The 13,948-nt window shown below is 37.5% G+C and overlaps 1 protein-coding gene across 1 annotated transcript in view; it reads right to left on the minus strand.

Annotated features, from left to right (window-relative positions):
* OXCT1 (3-oxoacid CoA-transferase 1) overlaps positions 1–13,948 on the minus strand; it is an 87,258-nt gene that overhangs the window by 40,309 nt on the left and 33,001 nt on the right. The window lies entirely within an intron of this gene.

The following is a 13,948-nucleotide window of genomic DNA, read 5'->3' on the forward strand; positions in this document are numbered from 1 at the left end:
GCATCCAACTGAACAGAAAACGTATAATGTTAAAGCAACAGGTCAAAGACAACATCAGAAACAATATACTAAAAAAGAAATTAATTCATTGCCAAACTGCTTTATCACCAGGAACTAGTTAAACTTTCAGGAATGTCCAAAGTCTAAGAACCTCAAAACAAGTCCCAGGGTATGACATATCAGTAGGGGTACATCACTTAGCAGCCATCACCAGTGAAGCAATGTTAAAGAGCTTAGAATTCAATTTGACATCCTAGTGTTACCGCACAACGTGATCAATAATAAAATCTATAGTACATCTGATTGACAATTACCTCCCTACTGTGCCTTGTGGTGTGACAATAAACAAACAAACCCACCCTAAACGCAGCAGAGGGAGAGGAAAAATTAGCCATCTAAAGACTATGGGATCAGTTTCAGACGATCCCTAAAAAAACCTCTGGGGCAAACAGACAGGAAGAGACACACTGCAAAATCTGTAAGGCAAAGGTGGTAAGGGAAGAGGCAGCAACAGCCCCAGCGACACCAGCCTCAGTGTTCATGGAGAGCAGAATGACACATCCAGAAAGTCCTTATCCACAAGATAAGGAGAGACAACCAAATTAACATTTTAAAAATTCACACTACTATATACAGAAAAAAAAATTGGTGCAATCGCATCCAAGCCCTATTTCACTTTATTATTTTATACATGAATTTTAAAATTAATATGGAGACCAGGCCAAACACCACAGGGTAAAATGAAAATATCCTGAAGCACGCAGCCGAAGCACACTGCAGTCTCGGTGCAGTGACTACTACCAGAACGTGCTCAAAGGGGAGAAGCAGGAGACAAGACTTTTCATTGAAGCCATACGCAAGCAGATGATCTGCCACCAGCAGAATTCTCAAATTCACCTTTCCTAATTACATTTGTCTTCACTTATCAGGTGGAAAATTAGGCCTGGGGAATATTAATTGCTACTGATTTGAACTTGCTCATAGAAAAACTACATTTACTTACTATAAAACCACAATATTTGCTGGCACAATTCAACCAACTTCAAAAGAATTATGCTGTCATAAAGCTTGACACACTGTATCTCTCCCCCCACAGAATACACAGAATAAATAGTTTATCCAACAATAAATTGTTGGATTTTATTAGCCACCCATTCCTTAATTGGCTAGTATTTTGTCTCTTTGGAAACAGCAGCCAGCATGATAGCTTTTCCTCATAAGAACCATCAACATAATTATTTATTATTTCAGTATATTATCCTGCATGAACATACCACAGACAGCATGTATTTTGTCCTATGGATTTCAAATGAGCCTAAGGATCCCTGTAGACCGGAACACCTTCATGTTCACAGGCAGTACACTACTATTCTTACTGGTGTTTCACCATTTCCATGTTCTACCATTATGCAAAATAATAATCAAATTTAGTTAGAATTAAGTATGTTAAAATATCCATATGGCAATAAAATGGAATTTTGGGAAAGGATTACAAATTTGCATCTTACATCTGCAAGAACACACATCATCCAGTTCTGCAAGTAAAATTAATCAGCATGCTTATACGAAAAAGAAAAAATTTGCATAGGGGAAGCAGAAATTTCATCTGATTGCTCCAACTCTCTCTCTCAACTCTGCTCACAAGGAACTAGATGACACTCCAGCTGAGACCCTGTAGATGGGCTGCCAGCAGCCCCATCAGCACTGCCAGCTCTGCTACCACAGATGAAGCGGTGCCAGCCAAAGTCAAACCGGGAAATCTGATTGCTATGGGAATCTGCAACTTAACTTTCTGTGACCACTGCAAGATATAACCCAAGCACCTTTCCAGATAAGAATGATAACGCAAAAACAAATAGTTCCATAGCTGGGCCTATTCATTCGCCTTTCAGGTTTCATACTCATTTATGAGTCTTTTCTATAACACATCCACAGCCTAAACCTCGATCACCCGCAGACATGCAGGAGAGCACTTATATTAATAATTAAAAGGATCTGTGTGAGTTTTCTTCCTGTTCTGTTCTCCATCTTATCCATCCTTCTGTTTACTTACCTTACCTCAGGCTTTGTCATGTACAGAAGAATCCCTATAAACATCAAAAATCATCATATGGCATCCCACCCAAGAGACACAAAGTCTGGCAAAGCATAAAGAGGGGAATAATCAGGGAAGACCACCTCCTGCACTTTTTTAATTGGCAAATGAAAATACCTTGGTACAATTTAGATTGTCTTGATCACATGTGTTCATTTTAAATCTTAAATTCACCAACATGCTAGAAGAGAGAAAATCTTTATATCTTTGCAACACAGGTAAAGTTAAAGAGTAACTTTAAGAGACCATATGGGCTGAGGTCCTTCTGGGAAGGCTCTGATGCGCAATTCAAAAATCCTTTCATTGTTTAAGAAGTTTCACAGTATTTCTTTTCTTCCTGGGTATAAATGTTCTTGCAAATCTTGTCTGATTGCTGACAATAGGAGCAGAATGAATAAAGTCAATCATTTCTGAATACTGGTTTATCTGCAAGTACACCCAGAACATAAAAGCTGTTCTCTGCTATGATTCACAAGAGCCTTCTGCCATTCCTTTTGGTATCAGCACTCATAGAATCAATGGTCACTTGTTTTACAATATCACTTCCTTCCATAATTTACATCTACTTTTCCATTTTTAAAGTAGTTTGATTTATTTTTGCTTATCGAAATTCAGCTACTCTTCTACAGTTTTATCTCAGAATTTCTGAAGGCTTCCAGAGAGAGAAAGAGAACCTTGAAGGTTATGGACTTCCAGTAAGAAAGATGAAAAACTCTGTTTCTTGACCAAAAATTGGCAAGGAAATTACAACGACACAACTATTCATGCCAAAACACTTGAAAATAAAAAGGCCTTTCCTTTGAGTATTTACCTTTTAACGTACTTCTGCAGCCTAATTAGGTCCTTTATGAAATCTTTATGAAATCTTTTCAGCTGTTTTAGTTTTAAATCTCAGTTTTCATAAAACTGAGCTATAACCAGAATTGACAAAATAATTCCTTATTATTGGAAAAATTCAAAAATGTGCATGTGGGTGGGTGAGAGAGAGATAGAGATTGGGAGGGAAAGAGCACTTAACCAAACCTATGCATTTTTAAGTAGCTTATTTTTAAACTGGCTTTATTTAAATCTCTCTTTCCCTGTCTTAATTATGCTCATACAGTTCAGTTCTTCAAACTGAAATAATAACAATAACCAGCATGACATAAGTAGAATACAACATTACAACTCGCCAAATGTCGAAAAGCAACAAAAGAATGAAATCAAGTTTAGACTCTTAGATGCTGAAGACAAATTCACTAAAGCACTTCTTCAGTTCACTACTGTAAGAGTCAGGGTGTCACTGCAAAATTCATTGCAACAATTAGACAATCATAAGAAGTTAAAAAAAAAATAAAATACCCACACAATAAGGGCTATGAGAAAAAGTTGTATGTGTCTGGTTCACTCAAGATCACTGAAACTGTGATCAACCATTCCCCATGGCTAATGACAAACAGGAAAAAAACAAACAAACCAGTCTTCATTTTAATTGTTTAAACTGAATTCCACAAAAAGCTTTGATATTGTAAAACAGTGGAATAAACTCTGAAAAGAGGTCACTAGAAATTAAGAACACACCATCCAAACTTGCTGGGCCACAGGAAAAAGCAAAGCAGGTTAACATTTATTCAGTTCCGCCTGCATGAAGGGAGATGAAACAGACAATCATCTGAGTTCAGTTCGGTCCTTTTCTGACTCCAAGATCAGCCAGACCAAGTAGTCTGATAAGGGCACACCTTGGTCAATAATCACCACATTATGCTGACATCAGACTTGGACTAAATGTCTACATAAGCCTACTAAGGGACAGGGAAACAGGAAAGATCTGTAAAGTTCAGATGTATTGGAGAACTTTTAGCCTAATGAGACTGATCTGAGTCACACTGAAGGTCCATTTAGCCGAGTAACCCTTCCTCTTGGCAAAGAACAGCACCTTAAAGACAGCATGGTTCTTTTGGTTATAGTCTCCCAGCTTCTAAAAATGTTCAATTTAAGGACATCCTTGGTCAGAGGCTGGACATAGACCACCTTGCTTCATAGCTTCCAACAGACCACGAACTTGTCAAATAGTTTACTTGGAACTCGAAAGACTCTATCATGGCATTTCTACAATTTAACTAGTATGAAGAACATTTCTCATTATCTCCTGTAATTTCACTGTGTGCTTCCTTCTCTTTGCAATACAGGAATAGCATGCAGCTGTTCCTTATTTGCCTGTTCCATACCAATGGAGATTCTATGTACCTTTATATTTTTTCCTGGCTTCCTTTAGACTGTCATCCCCTGTGACCACCACAGAGAAAAACAGTGAGGTATGTTGCCAGTATGTCATATCTGATCATTAGGGAAGCAAAGCTGGCATAAATCTCCTAGGTTGTCTGCAGGTTTTTCGTCATGGGGCTACAGATCCTCATAATTTAGGAGCCCCTGCTAGATTATACTCATTTCACCTTTGTTTTCTCTGCTCTAAATCTCCTCAATTACCTCCACTTCTAGTTGCCTCAGGCTTAATCTTTTCTCTCACACTTCCCTGCACCTGCTGCCTGTCTCCTCCAACCGTCCCTTTCTGCTCCATGCGTTTAACCTCTTCCTCCGCGCTGTACTGCTGACAGCAGAGAAAAAAAGACTGCTCTGAATTACCTGCTCTAGGTACTCACGCATAGCAGTTCTGGGGTAACAACTGCAAAGAAAAGAGGAAGGATACTTGATTATCTGCAAAAGCTGTCTATATGTAAAGCTGTGTGCATGCATGAAAGAATATGAAAAATTTAACTGTCAGCCTCTGAAAAAGTTCTATCATGTACACAGAACTACACTTCAGAATTTTTTTAAGCTAACCACATTTTAGCACAGCCAGGATACATGATATTTTTAAGTTTCAAGATCATGTTCAATATCAGAAGACACTAAAATTTCTCAAAGGAATAATCCTAAGAAAATAACATTGTCAAAACAATGTATTTTCATGTCTTTTTTTTTTTTTTTTCTTATAACTGGGTGGTTTTAGACCCCAAAAAACCCTTATTAGGCAGACTCACTTAAATCACAATGCAAGTGATTTTATAAATGAGTAGCTCCTTCAATAACAAATGCCTGCTATCAGATAGCCGTGCCTATAAATATGGACTTCTAGAAGTATAAACTGAAACTCACAGGTTTTTCATCAAGATGTACGCAAAGAAGATAATGAAGAAAAAAGCAAAGTCTGCGAACTATTATTGGTTACTGAAGATACTCCATTCAATTGATGGAATTGCTTGTTTGACAACTCACACGAGTAGGTGTTTATAATTCTGTATGCATCAAAAAGCGAAAATGATTAAATGATAGCTGTTGTCTTGCTTTCTTAAATTAATTAATTTGAATTCTGCATGATTCTCCTGCTGTAAAATTACCTGAAAAGTATGAGAGATTACTTTTAGGTCCAGCAATCTACCAGTCCCAGTATTACCAACCAACCCAGCCTCCTGCCGCACACCTGAGGAGAGAGTGCTCCCTCAACTCTTCTTAAAATCTGTTGTTTTGATGCAAGGCATCAATGAATCCACGCTAGTTGTGATCAGGTTTTCTGACTCGTGCTTTCTTGATGAAATGAAGTAATTTCATAGTGCTCAATGCTTATTTTTACTACACTCAACTGGATGATAGTAGTAGCAACAAAAACAGGAACATAATTATGTTCTTACCTTTTAATTATAAAGTGCCCAATTTGTAGTCAGTACCTAAGTTCTCAACACAAAAAGAAACATAACCATCCACATGAAATACATATGAAATTGCTTTCTCAGATCCAGAAGAGGCAATTTTGGAAAATACTTTTTTAGATTACATTATGTAATTATTTTTCAATCAAATAATTAAAATAATGGGAGACGTGCCAGAAGAAAACAAATAAAAAACCCAGAATCCATGAACAAAGTTTTAATTTGTTAAGGGCTAGCTAACGGCAAAAGAACCCGCTTAACCTGTACTAGGTACATCTGCTGAATAAGGTAACTGACCACATCCCAAACGCTTCCACTCCAGAACAGAATAGCTGCTAATCATACTAACTATACTGGAATGATATCATTTAATATTTTTGCAAACAAAATGTACATTGTTTTAAATACATTATTCCTGTACTTTGTTGCTTATTCTCAAAATCTATTAGATTGAAACCCTTTGAACTGATTAGAAGGTACAACTAAGTAACTGACATTTTTTATTAAAATTATTCACATATTATCAAGAAGAATCAAAACATAAAAAGAAATTAGCTTTAATCTCAACAGAAGATTTTATTTTCTTACTCATATCATAGAAATGACAAATGAAAAGAGGCTGAAAGACATCTCATCTCCTACGCATTCAAAGAAATGTAACAAAGGCCAGGAGATAAATTTAAGCTTTACCTTCAAAAATGAACTAAGAGGAATTTAAGTAGTGAGGGGAGAGGTTGAAAAGCAAAAATAACAAAAAAAATAAATCAAAGATTTAATTGCACTACCCAGGAAGGAATTCTTTGTATTTTTCCAGGCTATACAACTCCAACTAAACCACCCTCAAACACAAGGAATACCTCTAACTAACGACCAGACGAGAGCACGCAGTGCAGGAGATACAGGAAGGTAATCAGGGTAAAACAAAGTATTAGCAGCTATTTTCTAACAAATTATGTTGCTGGTTCTCTCTGGTAAGAAACCCCTCAGGTGTTTCAAGATAGGCAATCAAAAGACACATCATCTCAAAATGGCACTTTATGTGCACACAGGTATTAGTTATCCTCCTTATTTCACACCTTAATTATGGGCAGCGGTAGTTTACAAAGATTTCTGAAAACTACTTCATATGCTACCATTTTTTCGTTCTCAACGAGGGATCATTGTGGTCCATTTCACCTTGAAAATCATAGCAGATATCCCCAAATCCCAAAACATTCAAGATCAAGAAACCTTTTCTGCAGCGTGAAGGAAGAAGGTAGTCAGAGTATTTTTCAAGGAAAGGACTGGAAGAAAGAAAAGAACTGATGGTAGTATGTCATGCGGTTTAGACATTTTCAACAGATTAATCAGAAACCACAGGAATGTGGGTATCAAGAGATTGTACAACAAATTTTAAGAAAAATGAAACTTTTCTTACACTTAATCATTATTCTTCCTGAAAGCTGCCTGGAAAGGAGAGCACTAGGCATGCATGGACATAAAAAACAAGCATAAAGTCCTGAACAGAGCCAGAAATATTATTGGACACTGAAGCTGACAGAAATATGGTAAATCAGTCCTTCACAGCATAAAAGTAAAGAAGTTTTTGCTTATCACAGCCTAACAAGGAAATTCTGATTGCTTTCCCTCTAGCAACGGTGAAAAATTGTCTTTAGCATATCTGGTATTCAAAGTCATAACAAGTTTGACCTCTAATCTCCTGGTCATACCAAGTTTTCTCTTTTGCCTCTGGATTTATTAATCAGGGGGAATAACCACTGAAGCACATTAAACCAATACCAATTGGCTTAAAATTCCCAATAGAACTCTTATGCAACTTAGTTAAACTGTTTTTTTTAATGTCTTTTGTTTTGGTTTTTAACCCTTTCCTCCCCAGCCCCCTCAAAATAGAAACACACTAATGACAGGTTTTTTTGCTGCCTCCGATTCCTCTGAACTGTTGAAAGAAAAATTCAGTGCACTCAGAAACCTTCACATTCATTTAGAAATTTTTGTTCTTCTTGTGTCTGAAAGTCTAGACAATGTATTGAAGTGGGTGGTTGGGTAGCCAACTTCATATAACTCGTCTGGTTCTCCTCCTTCCCAAAAGCCTCCTGGCAGACATCTAAATCGGATACATTTTGTTAGCGTGTTCAACCTTCATGGAATTTGATGGAATCCATCACAAACAGCAGTTCATTCCTACTTGTATGATGGCTTCATTTGGTCTCTTAATATCTGGAGTTTCTTAAAATGTCTAATTAGTTCTAATTTCGAATGAACGAAGTATATCTACCATCACATTTCTGTAAAATTTAAGACTTAAAACATTTAAAGATAGGTTTTCTCAATGCATGAACACCAGGAGAAACTGAACGCATACATAGCGTGGGAAAATCAAGGGATAGTCTACTTCAGTGTGCATGGGGTGACAGGAGTCTTTTCTAATTGCTACAACACACTTGAAAATACAGAACTAAAAAAAAGCCACCAAAGAACCCCAAGAGCACAGAGCAACAGAAACAAAGGTGCGTAAGAACTTGCCTAATTCACTTAAAAGAACAAGGGAGAACCATGAGACATCAACATAACTTCCATCAGCCTGGAATTGAAATACACAAAAATTTTGGCATAAAAACACAAGTGACTACTTCAAAGGTACTATGGGAAAAAACCTGGTACCTGAAACTATCTTTATTGAGATACTTAGTTTACTTAAAAACCTAGTTGCTAGATTTGTCTGTAGCTTCAATCTGCAGCTTTTGACGCTCAGAGCATTTGAGAAATTCAGCACTTTGACAGCCTGGGGGGCACAAACGCTCCTGAGAGCGCATTGCTTACACAGCCAATTGGCCACATACCTCCCCTGTTTTGACCAGAAATAGACCCCAGCTTTCCCCTTGACTTTTCCCTGCTTCTTTCAACAAGAAGAAAAAAACTGATATAATACATTTGACGTATTCCAAAGGCTAACAAAAAAGGGAAATGTGCCTGTTTTTCTAGAATAAAAAAAAACAAAAACAAAAACAAACCAAAATATCTGTTTAAACACAAAGCTATTTTAAGATTTGTTTAGGTATCGCTTTCTCCACATTAATCACAAGTATCATTCTATCTTAGTATTAAATTCATGGGAATATCAATGGGAGTGCATTTCCACATGCAGGACTTCATGAATGCAGGTTTTCTGTAATGCAATTTAACAGGGTTTTGGGAAAAAAAAAGGAAGACAGGTGACTTTCAAATAAACACCAGGAAACTGGGAACAAAAATAGAAAACTAGTCTATGTTCCTCATCTGTTCCGTTACCATCTTCTGCAGCCTGAAAAAACAGCATGATTTGAAGTCAAGACAGTCTTGGTATCTCAATCCTTCAAATCCTCACTTTGTTCACTGAATAATACTATTCTATAGCAGTTGCAGGGAAGGAAGCTGAAAAAGAAAGACTAAAATCTGAGCTACTGATTCATATGATTACCCCAAAATTCTCACTGCAGCAATAGGTACAAGGCTGGAGCTTTTCAAATCTCAGTATTTTGATCACCTGAAAAAATGCATTTGTTTCATGTCAGTAGGCAATTACTCACATTGTGAATTGTTTCTAAGATTTCAGTTTGAATGTCAAATCTTCCCATTTTGTACTAGAAATCTCCATCAGAAATGACAAAAAGTTATTAATAGCACAGAAAAAAATTATTGCTTTAAGAGACATAAATCAAAGTATGTATGCATAGAAATTCCTTGAATCGTGCCTAAAACACTCTCTGCACCATCATTTCACTGATATAATCATGCGTGATTTAATACGCACAGACTGATAAATCATGGATTCGTTGATTAATGCATCTTACACAAAGCAGGGCATAAGAATTATCATTAATTTATTGTACATATTAGTCCATATAATGAAAAGTTACATCTATTTTAAATCCTGTTTCAAATTCTGATGATACAGGACATGAGTACTGTTAGTGAAAAATACTTCAAATGCACAGTATATTAAGCTCTCTACAAATTGTTATAAAAAAACTCCTAAATTTAGCTTTAGGAGCAAACAGAGGCTTTCCATCATTTCCCCAGCACACTGACTTCCTGGCAATCTGCAGTATCTACTGATCAACCATGGACTTGCTTTAGCTTGTTCCTTTTGAATGTCATATTTGTTCTTAACATATGTGACAAGGATAAAAGGATTTTTTCCATTGAAGATTATATTCACATCTGCAATGAACTTCTGAAGCTGAATGCTGAGAAAGCTCATGATACTCATTCAGGAAAGTATCAGTTTAGAAAGGAACAAAATATGAGACAGATAAAAGAAAAATAAATTCAAATATTCCAGCACAATGTTGTGTGTAGGTAAAACTACGTGAACAGCAGTCAGCAACAATCTGATCTGCTACAAATTTTAACCACCTAATATTCACTACTCCAGCAATGAAGTGCCAAATCTGAACCCACATAATTCGAGTTTATACATAATGAAAAGCAAACATAGGAAAAAAACCACAGCAACAAATACATAGCTAAACTAACTATTAAAGAAGTTTATTCCCCTGAAATTCAGAAGCTTGTTAACTAAATGTATAAAGAACTACCTTATGAACTCCCTTCTAGCTCAGTCTATTCCAGTGCTTCTCAAATAATCATAAGATGGTCTGAACAATAGCTGTAAAAATGTTTTCTTTTTCTGTTCTGTCTGTTAATAAACACATGCACACACAGAAATAAGGAATCAAATCCAATGAAGGGAAATAAAAACAACAAAAGAGCATTCAAGTCTGGGGGTGGGTTTCTTTTTGGCAAACTAAAATTACTGTGCTAATTGTGCAGAAATGTTTCTAGGAACTGGTTTTCCAAGTCAGTACTAGTATTTCCTGGATTTCAGATCCAATCCTTCTCTGACGTGTTCTTTATCCATCTATGACTGGGCCATAATAGCCACCAAACTGCTTTGTAACATTGCTAAATACTGAAGAAGAAAAGGTATTAAACAGTTCAGCCTTCTTTGTACTCTGCATTGGTAATTTTACTCTCTTCATTGAAGTATCCTTGGTCTCCCAGCCCACTATGTATGTGCTCTTCGAAAAATTTCTTGGTGCTTTCAAGTCTTCTTTATTTTGTACTGGGCTGAAGATTTGAGTTTGCTCCTATGTGCTTAAGCTTTTTTGTTTGTTTGGGGTTTGTAATGCTTAGCCTCAGCCATTTGACCTTGGTCTCACTTTCTGTCATTTTTCTTTTCTGTGTTTGCGATTGCAATGATTGTGATTGAGGTGAAACTCCTACTGCTCTTCCAATGCTTTCTCCACTCTGGAAAAACTTATTCTCAAGCTCTTAACACAGTCTTTCCCTAGCTTCACTTCTTCTTAGCTATACCTCCCAGAAGACTTAGTCTACCAAGTCTTTGAGCTCACAAAATCAGTCTTCCTGCCTACAGAGGCATTCCTGGTATTTTGATGTTTTCCCTTCTGTGCTTTCTAAGGATCATGAGCTTGCATTTCACAGTTACTCTCCCACAAGTGCTCACTCAAATCTTCTATCTAAGGTTCCTTTGGGAAAGGATATTGTAATGTCTACACTTATACAATTGGTTTTCTTAATTCAGATTCAAAAGCATCTCTGATTCAGGATTCAGCCAAAACCTAGGCATGTAAATCTAATCATGCAATCAAAAGCCCTGACTAACCACCTAGATGTTTAAGATGCAAAGACTTCCATACTTATAGTAACAATATATATTTTTATATGTATAACATTATATTTTGCATATATTATACTAATATATTGTGGCAACTAAAATTCTACTGTCACTTGTGCCAAAAGCTGCTGGTAAAGTGGCTGGACTAAGCATCTCAGTGTCCAATCCCAATCCTTTGGGATTCTCAAAGAAAACGTCCCCTCCCTACAGATCCCTGGGACACCCCTTCAGGAATCATCCCTTGAGCACACACAGAGTCATCACTGAGCAATTAATATTGAAAAAGTCTATAGCAACATGACAGTTCAGTGATTACAGCATTTGCACAGAAGGACCTCAATTCTGTATCCTTCTTGGCCTCAAATCCTGGTCCGTTGTTTCCCAGAAACACATCCTAATGCAAAGTCTGTGCTCATCCCAAAACCAGAACTGCTTCCTGTACCAGTGTTCAGTATTGAGTTCCATGGCTGGGGCATCTTTTAGATTACTTTTCCACTTTAAAATAGAACTTACAGGCTTTTTACAGTAAACTGTCACTGTGCAAAAACCTTGAAGAATTCCTCACAACAGAGCTATGCATCTGAGGAAAGTTTTGCCATTGTTAAAACACTTGGAGGAATAGACACCAAAGAAAAAAAAGGTTCATTTTCCAGTTTCCTCAATAAAACACAATGCCATGATTTAGCACAGATAACAGGATACAAATAGCTTATTTCAGTCTGCTTCTGTCCCTTAGTGCAGCGCAGTTCATTGTACCTGAGATAATGGCGCTCACTGACGTGGCTGTGTTGTTACTAGGCAACTAGAGATAAAATGCAGGGTTTAATGATTTTTATTTAATGCATTTTTATGAGAAAGTACACTGTCTTTTTTCTTCCCCTGATATTATTTGAGGTGGAAATGCTGTTTACACAGGGAGATATATTTAGCCATCCTCTGCAATCTGAACAAGAAAATTATTCAAACTGGATATTCAAACAGCCAGTCAATAAATATTTCTAAACATGTTGACTATTATCACTATCAAACACTTATATCATGGCACTGGCTGAGATCTCAAACCACTTCTCCAGGGACAAGTATTCAGTAGGTCTCACAGCAGAGAATAACCATGGCAAGAAAACAACAGCTTAAGGGCATTTGAGGCTGTTATGGATGGTTACGTACTCCTCCACGGCAGGCAGCAAGAGCCCAAGCCTATATCCCCCTTTACCTCTCCGGTGCTGTCATGACACCCGCACCTGGCAAGGTCACACCATGTTTTTTCCTGTGGCTTTGAGTTGCCTCAATTCTCTCCAAAAAAAAAAAGAGGCGTCATCATCAAAAGCTGTCCCCCCTGGTGGGGCTCTGCTCGCAGGAGCCTCTACAGGAAGATGCACATCTTGGTAGGTGTCCAAGTATCACAGCCCGTGCCCTAGCAGTCTAGGCACTCATCCGGGAGGCCTCCCTCTAACTCCGCACTGCTACGCATTTCATTTCCCATCACACAATTCCACACATCTGTCGAGGGGCCTGACAGCAGTGCTGCCTGCTGAATTCAGCAGACGTGTCCTTCATTCAGCAGAGAGGGTTGGAAATATTACCGCATATATAAGATCACACAAGCTCTCAAGTTTGCTTATGTGCCAAGCCCTTCCTCTGCACCTTTACAAGGGCTGGTGGCTCATATATAAGTTATGACCGCTGACTTCCTTTTAGATCGGCTGATTTCCTGACTCTCTCATCTTTGCAATAGGAGCAAGAAAGTGTTCATAGGTCTTAAAATCAACTGAAAGCCTCAGGCTGAGTGCGTGCGTGAGGGCTCACATCCAAACAAAGCTACAGGTCTCACTGCATACTTAACTCCTGCAACTTCTGCAAGATAAAGTGAGAAAGAGATGAGCAGAGAACTTCTTTTAAATGCAACACTGTAGAAGAACTAAAAACCAAATAAACTCCTGTATCATTTTGTTTTCACATGTAGATAAAGCCAAACTAACTAATGCTGCCAATACTGGATTATTTAACATTTTTTTCCACAGAGGTTACCTTCCAAATAACAGGCATCATGCAATTCAGTTGAAAACTTCTTTTTGACCATTAATACTGGTCATCTTTAAATTAAAGCAGAAATTCCACTGGACTCAGCGCAGTTGGCTCTTTACAGGCGTCTATCTGTGCCTCAGCATACATACTTATTATAAGGAACATTAGCAGGTTCTACTTCCTATCACTCAGATAAATAAAAGAAATGATGTAACAGTGCAAAATATTTATGCGGGTCAGTAACACCTCTTGCATTTCATTAGGAGTTTACAATCAACTTATTTCTGATCCTGAAAAGAGTACTGAACAGCTACTTCTAGCCATTTGCATAGTCAAAATAGACAAGGTTGAGGGTCAGACACTTTAATCTGAAATTTGTTCTGTGTGCCACAGACATAATTGGTAATGGTACAGCCTGACTTCCTCCTCCTTCGAAGCCTCTCTACGCACACCAGCCTCGCTCCT

Source organism: Numenius arquata, chromosome Z (genome assembly GCF_964106895.1).
Source record: "Numenius arquata chromosome Z, bNumArq3.hap1.1, whole genome shotgun sequence".
Lineage (NCBI taxonomy): Eukaryota > Metazoa > Chordata > Aves > Charadriiformes > Scolopacidae > Numenius > Numenius arquata.